Raw genomic sequence first — 16,527 nt, forward strand, 5'->3', positions numbered from 1 at the left:
CGCCTCAAGAACTGTGCCCCCTCCCTGGTGAGTAGGGAGAGGTTCTTTAGTCAGGCAGGAGTGCCTGATAAGGATCAGGACATCTACAGTCTTGCAGTTCTTCTTTCTTCTGCCAAGTTTCTACAGGGTGGGGTTGCTGACGAGATTAGGCTGATTAGGGTCTTAATCTTAACCAGCCTTAAATCTTGCCTCAGGTGGTCTCGTGACTGCCCCTCCCTTGATTAGCAAATGTTCTGCCCTTTGGAACTCAGAGAAAGGAACTCATGGGAGGCTCCAGTCTTGCCTACAAGAAGGGGGGACAAAAAGGTCTCTGTCCCTGGGAGCCCCACAGTGCCCTGTTCGGCATCACTATGTAGAGGAAAGACAAGGCAGAGATGCAGACCATAGACTCCCTCACTCCAGTGCCTTGCTGCCTCATTGACGTTCCTGATGGTTCCTCAACTCTCCCCTGCATTCCACAGATGGACAGATCCCTCTTCATTTGTGGTGGGCTTGGTTACTTGCAAACGGAACATCGTGGGAGTGTCTGCTTCTGCCCATGGCTGACTTTGGACTCACTTTCGGGTTCTCAGGGCTCAGGAAAGAAAGTATGCTCATGTGGAATGTGCTGGTGTGTCATGTGGAGGTGTGGGCACAGTGATGGCAGGACTGTCGAAGCTGTGAGGGGAGTCCTAACCCACATTTCTTCCTTTAGGCTTCCTCTGCAGCTGTCCAGAGCTCCGTTTTGAGCCCTGACTGGGCAGCACTGTGTCCATCCATTGACCATCTCATTATAGAGCTACTTGGAAGGTAGAATCTGTCTTCTCAAGGAGCAAATCCCCAGCTGTTACTACAGTTCCTGGCCTTGTGTGAAAACTTCACAAGCATTTGTTGGCTTGAACTGAATTAGTTGAAAGTAACTCAAAGATTGCTGGATGAGGGAGCTTATAGCCCAGTTGAACCCAACTCAAGGGATCCCTGCCCATGTCTAAGAATCAAGCTGGAGTAGGCTCTTTCATCCAACATGGACACCATACTTTCTGCTTCAATTTTGTCATCTCAGCCTCCGCCACTGAGTTGTGAGAACAAGTCACTTCACCTGTCTTACATGATGTTAATGAGGCCTACCGCTGAGGGTTATTGTCAGTATGAAATGAAAAAGTCCATAGAAAGTAGTGTCGTGGGGCTGACCATGCACTCTGCTCACCCCTTCCCAGCCCTGCTATCTGCTCTTAGTGGAGCCCTGAACAAGAATCTGAATCTCTGCTGTCTTGTCATTGGTCCAGGCTCTGCTCGTCACGTTATCTTTGAATGGAACCCATGTCACTGGATTGATTCCTGGCTGTCCTCAAGGTGAGGGGTAGCCGGGAGACTTAAGACGCAGGCACGCAGACCACACTTGTTACAGGTTTTGCATAAGTAGTGGGGGCTCCCCCGCTGGAGGTGGCTCCTCTCGCTGTCTGGCTGCCTCCAGTCCATGGCGGAAGCCTCGCCGTACTTGAGTGACAAAGCAGATTGCTTCCTCCCACTTCTGTGGCTTGAGACCCCTTTCTCTACCCTAGTTTCACTCTGATTGGCAAGTTCACTCAGAGTGAAACCTCAGCAAAACCTCAAGGTTTGGCTTAACTGCAGAGGGGGTGATTGATATCAGATTCATACCCCAGAATAGAAGACCACTCGTGAGAAATTCTGTAAGCCCGGGAGTGTGGTTTATGTCAAAATCAGCCTGTTGGGGTGAAGTCTGTTCGATGCCAGGTGGAAATATAGCATCATCAACTAGAATCCTCAGGTCTTAGAACCTCTTAACCCAGCACCAGCTAGTGGGTTAAGCACTGGGGAGGTTGTGACCAATCCATTTCCCTGACAGTCATCTGAAACTGACAGTCATCTGAAACAAAACTGAGCACAATCAAAAGCAATATTAAAGTATGTCATCTCAGGGAAAGAGAGGCAGGAATAGAAGACATCAGCGCTCAGAGTTAGACGGACTTATGTTTCAGACTCGGTTCTAGTGGCTCAGACGGTAAAGAATCTGCCTGCAATGCAGGAGACGTGGGTTTGATCCCTGGATCGGGAGGATCCCCTGGAGTAGAAAATGGCAACCCACTCCAGTATTCTTGCCTGGGAAATCCCATGGACAGAGCAGCTTAGCGGGCTACAGTCCATACTGTTCCAAGAGAGTCAGACACACCTGAGTGACTAACACACTCACATTCTGCTTCTTTCTACCTAGGGACCTGGGTTGAGTTCCCAAGCCTCCATCTCCTTGTTTGTAAATTATAGGTGATACAAACTGCATGGGTTTGTTAGGAGTATTCAATCGGGTGAGGACCGTAAGATCACGCTGCACAGGGCTGGGAGAAGCAGGTGCTCAGGAATGGCTCCTTTTGGACCTTTTTACAGATTTGTGGATATGCAGAGTAGCCCAAAAGCACTGGGCACCTGGCCCATCTTCATAGGTTGCATTACTGTGGTTCACATAGCTGTTTTTATGAACCATAGCAAACTGGGAAGCCTCTACTCTTGATTTTGCCATGTATATACAGGCACAGGCTACCTCAGATCCACACACTGGTAGTTTGGAGCTTTTCTGGGGCTTATGGACACTTCTGTGGTCAATATGACAAATACAAAATTATTTGTTCTTAGGATGCTCACTTTTGAGAATGAAGGGTGGAGCTGTGCAAGGGTGTGGGGGTGATATTTACTGAGCATTTCTTTTGGTGTTCCAGCTTATCCTTGCAGCTGAGGCGTATATAAGTCTGTGGTTGCTCCAGCATGGCACACATGGCAGGTAGCAGATGTGTATAACAACAAGTTCAAGGGGAGCTCATTTGGGGAGATCAGTGATACAAGAAGCTATCTCTTAAATTTTGAAATCTATATCAGAGTGTCGGGACAGCGGGGATCCTTAAACTTCTACCAAAGATAGAGCACTAAAACTGAAGGCCCCGTGTTTAATCTTTGTTACGAATCTAGACAAGATAATGGATAAGGTGCAGGGTAGGGGTGCACCTCCTTGCTCCCCTTGACAGTAGGATCCACTCCGTGCTTTGCTTTGGCCCATGGAACAGGAGTGAGAGCGATGGATGTCACTTCTAGGAGGAAACGTTAAGAGCCATTGGCCCCCCCCCACCCCGACTCCTTCCCAGCCTCCAGCAATCAAGGGACCCATGTCCAGATGGCGTCTCTGAGCCCCTTGAATGACCATAGTGAACACGGAGGGCAATGAGGAACAAACCTTTGTTGTGTTCGGTCACTACAGTCTTGGGATTATTTGTTACTGCAGCAGAACCTCGCCTATGTTGTCTGATACCAAACTTTGCTTTCTTATGAGACTTCATACCTGGGTTGTTTTATTCATCTGCTCATGCCTGCTTGTGACTCCACCCTCCTTCCAAATGTACTCCAGGCTCTCACGCAGAGTAGGACAGGTTCAGAATAAAACAAAGATGCCTGCGTGGCACAGAAGGGAAACCCTGCTACGGTAAACCGATCACTGATGCCCAGCCCTGAACCCACTCGGAGTCTTCGCTGCAGCACCACGCCAGCCCTGCAGAGTCCTCGTTGACTGACTCCTTGGCCAGTTTTCTGTATTCGCATAGGAAGGTCTCTTGCCAGATGGTTAAAATGTTCGTGCTCCTATTTCGTTTTAATGCAAACTGACATTTCTCCTTCTCCCTGCAGTGGGTTTCTTTTATGAGGTCATCTTTGCATTTGCACAGAAAGGCCGCCTGGCCCCACCCGGAGCCCACCCTGCAGTCTCTGTGGGGGCAGGACTGGTTAACCACTCGCTTGAGTTTTAAGGCGCCACAAGCAGAACCAGACCGCCACGAGCTTCTTGATTTACACTGTGGTGGAGAGTGTCTGGGGAGCCAGGGAGAAACAGGAAGGGGCTGTTTCAGGAGCCCCAGGGAGAGCTGGGACGCAGTCCTGGGGGGCTCTGGGCGATCAGAGGGCCAGGTCAAAGGAAGCAGTGAATACTGGCAAATCTTTTTTCTTGTTCTTGGTGAAGAGCCTGAGTTGGACCCTGACTCCCTGTGTTAAGAGTTTTCCATGTAGAGGTATAAATCTACATACAGATATTATGTATAAATCAGTAAATAATACCAAAAAGAAGTAATACAATTAAAAAGGAATAAAATAATTCCTAAAACACACAGTGCCAGCTTATACTAAGCAGTTCGTAAATATCACCCCTTTTCATCTTCTCGGTAGCCCCAGGAGTTAGGGCTTGCTACCTTTTGTAGAAAGAATAAAGGAGTGCACTTTAAGTGATATAAAATCAAACATGCTTTCATGGATTCATTCGGCTGTTCATTTGCTCGTATGCTGATATGTAAATATGTCTATATGTCCGCGATTAAGGACAAAAGCATGAAATGCTCTCTCTCTTTCTCCCTCTCTCTGGACTTCCTTGGGAGCGAGGCTGATTCTCTTCTCCTTCAGAACCCCGTTCTGCAGGCCTCTCAGGTTTTCCCAGTGACCGGCCACCACACACCACTCTGCGGGCCTTGATGGAACTGCTGTGGCCAAGGAAGTGAAACAGGGTTGAGTCAAGTCTTAACACTCGCTGCACCACCAGCGATGCTCTTCCCTGGCCCCAAGGGCCCTGCTGTACTGTCTGCATTTCTGAGCTTTGGGGAAGAACTTCTCAGCCATCCGGTTCCTTGGGCAGATGTGGGCACAGGCTCAGGTTGTGTGTTTTGCTCCTTGGCTGCTTCACTACATAGAAATCTCACTAAGTGAAAGGGAAATTCCACTGGAAATGTAGCCGTCCTGCCATAAGGATTGGTAGGGGAAAATGATCCAAGTAGAAGTAATTTTTAAATTTGGATTACAGAGTTATACCATCCCATTCTGATGATAACTGTTTAGACCTAAAAAGTGTTTCGTAGTCTACATTTAACTACTTAATAATTACAGTTCCCCTGACCGTCAGAGGGGATTCAGAAGTATCAGCAGAAATATTGTCAGTAGAATAAGAAAAACAAATACCGTTTTACCACCAGTTCTCAACATTCTTTAAAATGATCACATTGCCATTTTGTTTCTCTTTAAGAATGTGAAAATTTCCAGCCTGTAGTAGATAATAAATATCAGTGTCCTTCTCTAAGAAAGTAAGACCACTTTCCACTCTTCTAATTTTATCTGAAAAATTCCAGAGGTAGATTACAAAATGCAAGTTTTTTTTTATTACGAATTATTGTTGTTATTAATTTAGTTTGGTCACTATACAAAGGTCAAGTTTGTGCAAGGCAATGCAAGAGATATAAAGGAATGTTTATAGTTGGAGACGTTTATGTTGGAGACATAAAGGAATGTTTTCTGTTCATATGTATGGTTCTTAACATGGTCCGAGGGTGTTAAGATATTTGAATAACCTCAGATTTTTTAAAAGTTTCACTTTTTGAAAGAAAATTCGCTTTTTTAAAACTGGTGGGAGAATCAGGATATATGGTCAGTCCTATCCAAATTCTAAACTGAGTTCATCTCTCCTCTGGGTGTTGGGCCCTGACTGGATCAGGAGTTTATGTGTCCTGTCAGAGCAGAAGTCATTTCTCTCCACTGCAGTTCATCAAGGCTCCCCTGGTGGCTCAATCGGTCAAGAATCCGCCTGCAATGCGGGAGACCTGGGTTCACTCTCTGGGTCGTGAAGAACCCCTGGAGAAGGGAACGGCTACCCACTCCAGTATTCTTGCTTGGAGAGTCCCATGGACTCTAAGGAGCCTAGCGGGCTACAGTCCATGGGGTCACAAAGAGTCAGACATGACTGAGTGACTTTCACTTCACTTCACAGGCTAATCAGAGCATGGGAAGCCCAGTTTCTGAATGGGAGGATGGCAGGAGATATATAACCTGGAAAAGGTGGGTCCCTGGGGCAGAACTGGCCTCCTGACAGCTCAGAAGGCCCTGAGACACCCTGCGAGCCACTGGATGGGGTGGGAAGGAAGGAGTGGTGCCTTGGAGGTGAGAGAGCAGGATGATGAGGAGTCAATTCATCAGCTCTATCAAACAGCCTGGGGAAATTCCAGGATTTCCAGCCTTTGGACTAGGTCTTTAAGAGAGACGTGGGCTGGTGCTTCTTTCTCCAGGCCTGAATGCTATGAAGCATGTAGACATCTGGAATGTTCTCAGAAAAGCTTGGTTCTTCCTAAGTTCAGAGGAGTTGGGCAGGAAGGAACTAGAATGGACAGGAGAAGAAAGCCACTCGTCAAAGGCACTTAAATCAGCAAACATCGTTGTGTCTGACCGTGTTTTGGGGTGATTTATGGGAAGTTCTATGTGTTTAGAGGCAGTCAGGCCAGGCTGGAATAACTGGTTGAAGATTCTTCATCTCACCCATGTTAGAAGAACCTGGGAAGAAGTTGACCGGGAGGCAGAAAGCCAGAGCAAGACTCCTTGCTGGACAGGAAGTTCTGAGCAACAGGGGTTTGACTTCATGTCGGATGGTGAGCAGAATGCCCTGGATCTGGCTATTGGCCTGTGGCAAGGACCCCTGGTCCTGAGTTTGGGGGTCCTACTGAGAAGGGAGACATCAGTTCTACCAGGACTTTCTCTGGAATTCGGCAAACCCCAGCTCTCTTAATAGCAAGAGAGCACTCAAGTCCCTGCACATAGGGTGCAGCCCTTAGTAAGTGTGCATGTCCGTGAGAGATGCTGAGCAGGCAGGCCGTGGGGAGGACGGGATGTCCTAGAGCCAGGGAGATGTCGGGAAACCTCAGCGGGACATGTCCATGAGCCTTTTGTCTAAGGCTCTCCCAGCTCCCTTTGCAGTCTCCTCTCCATTCCAGTTCCTTCCATCCCTTTATCACTTCTGCTTACTCTTCAGTTTGACGTGCTCATCCCAGCGCTGACCTCTCTGAGCCCCCTCTGGAAGGCCACATCCTTAATCCTCCACCCCGCCACCAACCGCCCCATCCCAGACTGCAGACTACCCAGACATGGCCTTAGTGCTGGCCTCCACGCGATCCTGACTCAGAACCCCCAGCACAGCCTGCGGATGGGACATTTAAGGTGCAGAGGAACCAGTGCATTGCAGGTCTTTGGAGGTTTTCTCCAGCTCAGCGATGCACGAACTGTACAGTGGTGGGAATCCTGCAGCTGTGCTTGCCCCCCTGAGCTTCAGTTTCAGGTCCAGATCAGATAAAGGCCCACGGTTGGCAGAGCACGGTGGATCTGCCTCTGGGGTGGTAGGCAGCGCCAGTGAGCAGCCCTGTCCGTATCCCATGGGTAGACAGTGCGAAGGCTAACCTCATGGTCAGGACCAAGTATTATACAGGCTACCGCACAAGAGCAGTCAGAACAACCGCAGCGTACAGCAGCTGGTTCCTTCTTTGGGGGTTTCTTTGTGAAAGTAAAAGGGGTTTTCTAACTCGATCCCATGGAGACCACTTTAGTTTCCATTTTTCTCACATGATAACATCTACAGAGGGGCTGCTTTCGATGCGGGCACATCACTTCTCAGACACGTGGTCTGTGTTTGGAACCAAAGCGATACTTACTAATCACCACAATTAGGACCTACTGCGGGCTGCCAGGACCACCTCAGAGAGACTCTGCATATTCCAAGAGAATTCAGAGCTGCTGCCCCACCCCCAACCCCCGATAGCAGTGTCAACAGAAGCCCAGGTGTACTCTGACCTCCTGCAAAGCTTAACCTACCTATTGATCACTTGTGTCCCAAAGGACGCTGCTTCCTCTTGGAACATACTTAAAATTGTGTGTGTGTGTGTCCTGAAGTTTAATGAGGGGAGCATGTGATAAGCTCAGCATACATTGAATATAGGTGTTATCAGAAATGAAGCTGTTATCAGAAATTCAAATGTCTTGAATTAGGACACTTTGCTCTCCTTTCTTTTAGGCAATTCATGCAATTCCCGTGCTACCAATACCCCACACCTAGAACAAGGGTACAGTTTTTCATCAGGAAGACAGCGTATACGGGTACAGAGCCCAGCTCCATGATTTTCTAGCGAGGTGACAGGTTTCATAACCCTTCTCGAGTCTACTTCCTCTCGTTTCAGACGGAGATGTCCGTTCCCCATCGTGTAAGATCCTTGGGATGATTAGAACTGTTATTTATGAAGTTTTGCACCAAGGCTTGATAATAAGTAATCTTTATCATGAATATTGGCGGTACCAATGTTTACAAACAAAAACAGGAATCACTTCTTCAAATGGCTGCACTTCCATCGGATATTTTCAAGTCCCTCCAGTTGTCAGGCTCGGGTAAACAGATGACCGTCTCAGTCACCCAGCCCTGGCGGAACTTCACAACCTTGCCTTGTTTGACACTGCCCCCAACCCCCACCGCCCCTGGAAGGATGTTTTGAAAAGAAACATTTTCCCTCCATCAGGGTTCCTCTTTCTCCCTCGCCCTGTTGTCTTGCTGGATGTGGGGGCGGCCGAATGGGGGCTCGGGGGCCTGAGAAAAGGGGTGAAAAAAAACCCAACTGTGAAAACCCAAGAGAAACCGAAAGACGTGAACACTGGAAAAAAAGAAAACAGAAAAAGAGCTTCTTCAGGACCCAGGCGGTTAAGGAACTGGCCTCAACAGGAAGTGGGCAGGAGGCTGTTTGCAGTGCGCTCATGGGAACTGAGTTGGAAAGTGCTGTGGTGAGTGTGTGTGGAAAAAAAGGGCTCGAATCGAGCTATAAATATCTGTTTCTTTGAAGTTTTATGACCAACAATTAATGTTACTGGAAGGCACATAAAGAGTATTTTCTTGACTTAGTGGGTCTGAGTGGGGCGGACTCAGGTTAACACACTCTCCCCCTGGACACTGTCCCTGCCTATTCCGTGTGTGCGTGTGTGTGTGTGTGTGATCTAGCACGTGTCTCAGCACCCTCGGCATACATTTATATGGTTTATACATTCATTCGTTTGTATTTTCATTTGTTTGCCCAGTTAACCAGTGTCTTTTGACGGGTAAAACCCTGCTGGTACAGCCATGAATAGATGAAACCCCTGTCCACAGGAAACTTCCATTCTAGTTAGGGAAAGAGATGTTAAACAAGACAGGACATGGCAGGGATAGAAAAGTGCTGGGAAGGTAATCTATACCTGTTACGAGGGCAGAGGAGGGGGACACAGGAGGCTGAGAGCCTAGAGAAGTGTCTCTGATGAGTGGCCTGCACACTGAAGCCTGCGTACATAGGTGAACACAGAGAGAAGCATGTACCAAGGTCCTGAGGCAGGCGTGTGTTCAGCGGGGCTTAGGAGAGCCAACGAGGCCGGCGGGAAAGACCCAGGAGTCCTACCCAGAGAAGGCAGTGGCTCTCAAGGGGTGGGCTGTGCCTTGTTAGGAGGTCTTTGGAAGATGTGTGAGGCAAGGAGTCTGTCCGGAGTTTTGTTTGGTCCTGCCAAAGAACTGCCACCAATTCTGTAACAATATCTTTCCCCCAAACTCTCCTATTAAACCAAAGCAGTACAAAAAGACAAAAGCAAAAATTGGTCAATTGTAGACAGGGATTTTTTTTTTTTTTTTTTAAAGAATGCTATGGCTTTTTTTTTGTTTTTTTTCCTCCCTTCATTGCTTGCCTCTTGCTGTATACTGACTTCAGTGTTAGAACTTTCTGTTATTTCCTTGGCTTTAAAGCCCTTCCATTGCTTTTGTGAGTGTAAGTGGACGTGAAGCCTGGCAGGCGGTAACAGCATATACCTTCTCCCCTATAGAGTGCCCATGGTACCCAGTCTTCCTTTCATGGGAATTTATGATCATCTCAGTTCAGGACCTGGCTTGAGGTTCACCCACGCACTCACCTAGGAGAAAGCTTTGACTAAACAGAGAAGACTCCAAAGCCATCTGGAGAACGCCATGCTTTTCAAGAAAGCAGTTTTGAAGTACCCTGGAATGTTCTAGAAGTTTCTACTCAAGGATAGTTTCGCCTGTCCCAAAGCTCACCTAAGAACTTTGGTAAATAAAAGTTGGTTTTCTGAAGAGGGTTTCTGCACAGTTTTGTTTTGTTTTGTTTTGTTTTTTTAAGGAAATGCAAAGTTCAAATCAGTTTCCCTTCCAGGTAGTCTGAATTAGGGATGTTTGTTGTGTGCCAGGAGAGAGTCTTCCTCCTTTGTTTTCTTGGGTGCAAGGAGCTGTTTATGACAAATGGGGTTCATTACGTGAATGTTTCGCCCGTTATTAAGGCTTTCACAATATTGAAATCCAAGGATATCACAGAGAGGAGAGCCTTTAGGGGCCAGGAATCCACTGCGCCAGCCTGCCTGGAAACCGAGCAGGAGCGTGGCCCCCACCTAGCCCGTTCTTTGTTCAGCATGACTGCAGCTAGAGGCCATGTCACTTTGTTGTCCCCAGCTGATAGGTTCGGCGTGTGATCGAGATGTGACCCTGTGTTCATCAAAATCTCACCAGCTAGGGACTTCCCCAGCGAGCCAGCAGTTAAGACTTTGCCGTTCCGATGCAGAGGGTGCGGGTTGAATCCCTGGTGGAGGAACTAAGATCCCGCATGCTAAGCTGTGAGGTCAAAAAAAAAAAATCTCCCCAGCACACTGACCCTGCCCATCACCCAGGCACTGTGCTCTCTTTCCTTGGAACTGGGCCTGTGAGTTTTAATAGAAGCGGCTGGCCGCTCTCTGTAAATGACCTTAAGCCTGATCTCTTTCCATCTAGTGAGGTCCTTCGTCCAGTAAAAGAAATGGTGGGGAGGGAATGAGTTGTGATGGAAACAGATTTATGTACGTTTCAGTAACATGACTTCTCTAGGACTGGACACAAAGAACACAGGTTTTGGAGAGCTCTCTGGAACTGATGTCAATGTTGTTTAAAAAATGTTCCTCAGTGACTCCCTGGTGCTGTAGAAATGAGTCTGGGTTTTCAGTACAGCGTAGCTCCCATCCTCACTGACAGACACGTGACTTGTGGCCCTAAAACACAGAGTACAATGCTGCCTTCTTACTTTATACGGTAAAGAAAGATGCCAGGAAATTGGTTAAATCAGTGTGAGATAGCCCTTCAATAGACTCTTGTACATCAAGGCAAAGAATGCTACTTCTAAAGAAAAATAAAAAAATCAGAGCAAGAATGATATGTTTACATCTCTGATAAAAACAAAATGTCATGGCTTGGTCTGAAAGAGTGGGAGGAGAGACAGCGATTGGAGTGGAAAAAAAAAAAACACTCAATACCAACTTATTTACAACAGTTATGTTTGAGGCATGAGCCTCTCTGGATTTGTTTTTCTTTGTATTTTCCCCTCTTAAAAGATGAGTACTTTTAATTATGAGGTCAAAAAGAAATAGACAGTGGCTCATTTGGACCCATATTTGTCCCTGTTGAGTTTAGGTGGAGCTTTTGTTTGCACAAAAATTATGCCTGCAGTTTGTACGATGACTTTTTTTTTCCCCCCTTTTTTTTTTAAATGACAAGGAACCATTTTCCAATCCCAGCAGCGACACCGGGCCAAGGACTGACCCCTCAGTTCCTTTGAGCAGGCCTTCAGCACCAGGTACCACAGAGGCCCAGCGACACCCACAGCAAACACGGTGACAGGAGCATCACCACAGGCTTCCTGCCAGAGGCGCGGCAGAGGCTGTAGCCTATTTGGCAACTTGAATGAACTTCAGAAGGATAATCAGCGACTCATTAGGCCCGTTCCTCTTCCTCAGACCATTGATCTTTTCTCTCCTGCCTCCCCTCCCCCGTGCCCTCTGACAGAGGGTGACAGGCTTGAAGGAGAAAGGGCGAAGGAAAACCAGTGACTCAGCCAGAGCAGGCCTCACCACCACTTCCTGGACACCCGACTTCTCTCTTCTTCCTTGAGATGGGGAGGAAGCCTGGAGCATTCTAGCAAATGGGAGAGCTTCAACAGATGCTGTGGGATGGGTGGGTGTGTGGATGGAGGGATGGATGGGTGGATGGGTGGATGGAGGAATGAATGGTTGGATGGATGGAGGGATGAATGGGTGGATGGAGGGATGGACAGAGGGATGAATGGGTAGATGGAGGGATGGATGGATGGAGGGAAGGATGGAGGGATGAATGGATGGAGGGAAGGATGGATGGATGGGTGGATGGAGGGATGGATGTAGGGATGGGTGGATGGAGGAATGGTTGGGTGGATGGAAGGATGGTTGGGTAGTTGGAGGGATGAATGTGTGGATAGAAGGATGGTTAGATGGGTGGAGGGATGAATGGGTGGATGGAGGGATGAATGGGTGTATGGAGGGATGGTTGGATGGGTGGAGGGATGAATGGGTGGATGGAGGGATGGGTGGATGGAGGGATGGTTGGATGGGTGGAGGGATGAATGGGTGGATGGAGGGATGTTCAGAGGGATGAATGGGTGGATGGAGGGGTGGATGGGTGGATGGAGGGATAGATGGATGGATGGAGGAATGAATGACTGGATGAAGAATGACTGGGTGGATGGATGGGTGGATAGAGGAATGCCTGGTTGGGTGGATGAATGCATGGATAAATGACGACCACCCAAGAGTCACTCAGAAGTAGTGTCATAATTCCAGATGAGTGGTAAATTGTCCCCCTGTATCTCATCCCACCTCCGCACTTCTCAGTCCTGTCACTAACAAAACAAAACATGTTTCTTTACTTACAAACAAGCTTGCTGGGGGACTGCTTTCAAAGCTAGCCATGCCTTGAAATTTGTTTATCATTTCGCCAGCACTCTGATCTGCATTTCCTGGATTCTGAAGAGCAAACAACAAGCAAGCAACATTCAAGTATTCCTTTAAAAATTTTATCTAAGATCCTTCAAAGAAAAGAATGTCTTCTGAAAGTTTGGGTCTAACATTTGTACAGAGGCAAATGTATCTGGAAGAGAGGCAGTGCCTGAGCCCTGCCAGGGGGACGGGGCAGCGATGCGGGGAGGAGGCGAGGCTGCTGTGGACTGTCCAAAGACACACCTCGAATAGGGAATAATAAACTCTCGTTTAAAGAAACCTTAAAGAAGCAGCTAGGGAGGCAGATAATCAGAGGAAAATAATAGTGTTTCTTTCATTAAAAGGAGCCCAATATATATTGATCCAACAGGTTTAGCCTGCGTGCACCCCGGAGTGCCATCAGCCAGACCAGATCAGTGCCTTGTGTATCTTTTTTCCTGCTGCTGCAGAAGGGATTTGCCAGATCACCCAGTCAGCTTCTGCATTCTCTGAGCATTGAGGATGGCCAATGTGGTTCTGGCTTATTTCTAAGTCCCTTAGAGGCAATTTCTGGTCCCCAAATTGAGGCAAAATAATCCTCCCAATTCCTTGGGCATTCTCTGTCCTCCCCCCCAATTCTTTTTTTTTTTTTTTAAGTCTGTATTAATTTTTTCACAATATTGCTTCTGTTCTGTGCTTTGGATTTTTGGGTCATGGGGCATGTGGGAATCCTGCCTCCCTGACCAGGAATCAAACCTGCAAACCCTACATTGGAAGCTGATGTCTTAACCACTGGACCACCAGGGAAGCCCCCCATCCCACCTCCCCCACTCCCAATTATTTTTATGATAAAAAGGTCTCCTCCTAGAGGTTTTCATGGTGCCCTGGCACCGACTTGAAGGTGATTCTTGCTTAAGAAACGCTTTTGCCCTTGTCTGCCTCTCATCTCCCTCTCCCCCAGTGGGACTGTCTCCTCTCCCTCTGGCCTGGCAGTTTTATTTCGTGGAAGAGGAGAGAAGAGATGGAAAAATGGACCCCTATTTTATCGCTGTTTCTTCAAGGAGCTCAAACTGCTTTCAGGCATGTCGTTATTACCTCATTCATCCTCATAATGTTCCCTCAGCAGTATTATTCTTATTTTCAGGATGGAGAAATTGAGGCACAGACAAAATAAATGGCGTGTAGAAGGTCGGAGAGCCAGGATGCTGCAGAGGTGGGGGTGGCTGCGAGTGTCTGGCATCCATCCTGGGCCATCGGTCAGACTGTCCTCTTCAAGTAAGGAGAGGGAGAGAGAGGGGGAGAGTTCAGATGGCAAAGGTGATCAGGCAAACGGAGCCAGATTTGGTTATCAGTCATCTGGCAGAGATCAGTCTTTTTGGCACCCTTCAAAGAAGTTGGAACCCTTACTGTCGCGTGTGTTCTGTGTGTGGGGGACCTTGCTGGTGTCGGGGATGCAGCGGTTAATAAGACACCCCGAGACTTTTCTCCGTGGAGTTAATATGTGGGAGAGGCAGAGGACACATCTCAGTGCCAGAAGTGGGGGCCTGAGAAAGCCCTGCCCCGCTGCCGCCCCTGCCGCGCTGTCCACACCAGCCTCGCCTCCTCCCCGCATCACTGCCTCGTCCCCCTAGCAGGGCTTTGGGCACTGCCTCTCTTCCAGCCTCGGGTCCTCCCTCAGCACAGAAGCAGAGTCGCCTTTGAGAGCACACGCTCAATGACGGCTTTCTTTCCCCTGATCTGAAGATCTCCCTGAAGGCTTCAGGTGTCGCTCAGAGTGAAAGCCTCTGCGTCCTTCTCGCTTTCCTGTCTCCCAAGTGCTCTGTTCCCCGCTCTTGGGCTCTGCCTTCCCTTGTGTTCTATTGCACTGGCCCCTGCACCAGCCGAGTCCACCAGTCACACGTGGCCTCGAGGCCACTCCTGTTCTCGCTGCCCCTGCCCAAGTGCCCTTCGACCACCACAGGCCTCCTTGCCCTTTCCCTTCCCTCTCGTGCTCTCAGAGGACTTGACATCTTGACATCATCCTTAAAACGGGTCTGCCTTCACCACCCGCATCACCTCCTCATCCTTCTCACTTGCCTTTGTTCTCCATATACCGTCACCATCAAACACAGCATCCCATTTACCCTCTCGTTTTGCTTTCTATTCCCTTCCACGAGAATGCAGACCCCTCAGTGGCATGTAGAAAGGCAGAGAGCCAGGCAGTAGAAGAGGCATGTTTCCTCTGCTTTCCTCAGGGCTGCCTGCCCATTGCCAGCAACCTAGGAGCTGCTCAGCAAACATGTGATATCTTTACGGTGGAAGGTGATGTTCGCAGAATCATGAGAAGGAGCCTGAAGCTCCTTGTGTTCACAAGATCCTCTCTGTAGTCTGGGGAGGAGAGAGGATGGTGGTCGGGTGGGGGCATCTCTGGGGGTTCTTTGGGGTTTCAGGCTTGTTGGCAGGGGGTGTCCAGGGAGAAGCCTGGGTGCAGGCTGCTGCGTTTGCTGGTTTTCACAATTTCTGTGGCCGAAGTATATAGAAGGATGTCTTCATTGAAAGGGCCAGATTGGATTTTTTTTTTTTTTTTTTTTTTGCCTTGAACAGTTCATTGAAACCTGGTGGTGGGAGGCCCCAGAGAGAGCCTCGCTATCGACAGGGATGTATATTGGGTGGAGGATGCCCTGGACGGTGGACTCACAGGGAAGTCAGAGCTATCTTTCACACAGAGCCAGCTTTCGCCATAATTGCATAATGGTGTCTCTGATTCCCAGGCCCTCATCCCCAGCTGTTTCCTCAGGCATGTATTCAAGATCCGAGATGCCACTCACCATCTCGCAGGATGCATATTTGTATCTGGATCCAAAAAAAAAAAAATTTGGCCCACATGGCCGCAGCCCATGGCAGAAGATTCTAGCAATTAGCAGGAACTGAAAGTGCTAATTTATTGCAACCAACACTGTGGTCTAATAGTCACACATTACAAAAGCAAAATCCATTTTTTTTCCCCCACTGTGGCACCATGGTGCTGTCATCTGCTCTGCGTGCTTTCTCGTGTCTTTTGTTCACATTAGGGAAAAAAAAAATAACCCTCTTCTGCTAGAAACCAGAGAGGGCCCATCGGGTTCCAAGAAGGATGATATTCGAAAATGTACTCTGAAGAGGTTTGATTTGTGCTTGGGGTGAGGATGGTGCAACTGGATTCTGTTGCCAAATGCTCTTTGAAAAGTGCAGGGTGTTTTCGTCCCTTTATTTAGGAAAGGTGATCATATTTCTCTTTTTAAGTGTCCTAATGTGAGCCATTGGTCCCAGGTACAAGAAGGGGGTGGGTGGAGAGGCGCTTGGAAGGGAAATTGAGGAAGATCAAATCTTTTGCCCAGCGATCACATCTATTGCCCAGTTCACAGCTATTGATTTTGACCATTGGATCTGGCCTCCAATCTGAACCTCGAGTGAATTTCCAAACCACCAGGCAATATAAATTACAGGCAGAACGATAAGTTGGGTCCTGCCAGGTGACTAAGGCTGCGTGGCAGTGCTTCAAGTCCTTAAAACCATCTCCCAGTGGCCCCAAAGCATTAATACGCTTGGAACACTGTCTGCCCAGTGTCTAGAGCGGGGCTGCGGAATTTGATTCCTAGGTACATCGAGTTTGGGACCTGGAAGAAACTCGAGACATTCTCTGGTCCAGCAAATTCCAGCTTGTCTGTTCGTCAGAATCACCTGAGAGCTTAAAATACAACAGACTCCTGAGCCTCATCCTCCATAGAGACGCCGTCATTTGATGTAGGATCAGACCCAGGAAGGGGCTTCCCAGGGGGCACAAGTGGTAAAGAACCCGCCTGCCAGTGCAGAACACGTAGGAGATGTGGGTTCGATCCCTGGGTCGGGAAGATCCCCTGGAGGAGGGTGCTGCCACCCACCGCAGTATTCTTGCCTGGAGAGAACCCCAGG

The 16,527-nt window shown here is 48.4% G+C and overlaps 1 protein-coding gene and 1 long non-coding RNA gene across 2 annotated transcripts in view; both read left to right on the top strand.

The window, feature by feature from the left end:
• Positions 1-16,527, top strand: part of WWOX (WW domain containing oxidoreductase) — a 917,133-nt gene that overhangs the window by 793,838 nt on the left and 106,768 nt on the right. The gene's annotated exons all lie outside the window — the stretch shown is intronic.
• Positions 5,683-9,919, top strand: LOC112580373. Its single transcript, XR_003104759.3, has 2 exons — positions 5,683-8,598; positions 9,658-9,919. It is a non-coding gene; the product is annotated as an uncharacterized LOC112580373 (long non-coding RNA).

The sequence above is a fragment of the Bubalus bubalis genome, chromosome 18 (genome assembly GCF_019923935.1).
Source record: "Bubalus bubalis isolate 160015118507 breed Murrah chromosome 18, NDDB_SH_1, whole genome shotgun sequence".
Taxonomy (NCBI): Eukaryota; Metazoa; Chordata; class Mammalia; order Artiodactyla; family Bovidae; genus Bubalus; species Bubalus bubalis.